We start from the raw sequence: 1,098 nt of genomic DNA on the forward strand, positions 1-1,098 counted from the left end.
CCAACCACCTCCCCACAAAGCCTCAACCATCTCCCATTCCCAGCACAGAGAACAATTTCCCAGGCGGTGTTTATTTACTTTACGTCCTAAGTACGTTTACCACGGAGATCATTTCCCTCGCCGCTGTCCGAGCCATCAGAGGCCGGGCCTATGGGTGGTTGGCGGGTGCTTTTGTGTGGTTTGCTCCTTCCTTCCTATCAAACATCTATCGTCCGTATATCTCCTCCTTCTTTTTGTGTTTGTTACTCTCTTGTAACACCTCTAATCTTCAGCACTTTTATGACCTCATTGTGTTGCAAGTGCCGTAAAACTCTTACTAAAACTAAAGAGCCCGGGCATGTGGTCACCAGCTTACAACTCCCGACACGACTGGTCGCTTTTAAGGACAAGCCGGCCAACCCAGATTTCGGGGGTTTCCAGAAATCTTGACCAACACCAAAAGTGGGCATTGCCCTACCTGCAAGAGACGTTTGGATTCATTGGTGTGTACATTTGTTTGGTTAAAGAGAAAACTCTCCGTATCTTTTAAAGAAACTGAACAAGGGCAAAAACTTTACATTCAATTTTCTCAAAACAGCAGTTTTCGGGATAGCCCCCTTGTGCTTAAAAGCGACACAACTACTGGTCACTCCGCCTCACGTGAAGCCGGCCAGGCCAGGGGCTAGCCACATTGATAATGGCTGATCTAGCTGACAAAGATCTATCTGCCCAGTAATAGAAACATCTCAATGAACACCAAAATGAAAGTCCCTCTACCCTAAAAAAACAAAGCGAACAAAAATCATAACAATCACTACAATTTGATATACATGTAAATCAAGACACCACGGTTCGAAATTGAAGAAGTGGGTACCAAAGGGTAAAGTGACCGTGCAATGTTAAAAGGGGCGTTTAAACTTCTAATAATACAATTTCTCATGTTTATCGTTTACAGAGAGTAAGTTGATCAGATTCTCTCCCCTGATTCACGTTACGTTTCCCCAGAGTTATTGAAATCCCCGTCTCTCACCCTCGGACAAACTATTTGTACAGAGAGCTTCCACGGACGCCCTTGCTTAGACAGACAGACTGACAGGACATACCCTTAGACAGACAGAC

Source organism: Aplysia californica, unplaced genomic scaffold (genome assembly GCF_000002075.1).
Source record: "Aplysia californica isolate F4 #8 unplaced genomic scaffold, AplCal3.0 scaffold00277, whole genome shotgun sequence".
Classification (NCBI taxonomy): Eukaryota; Metazoa; Mollusca; class Gastropoda; order Aplysiida; family Aplysiidae; genus Aplysia; species Aplysia californica.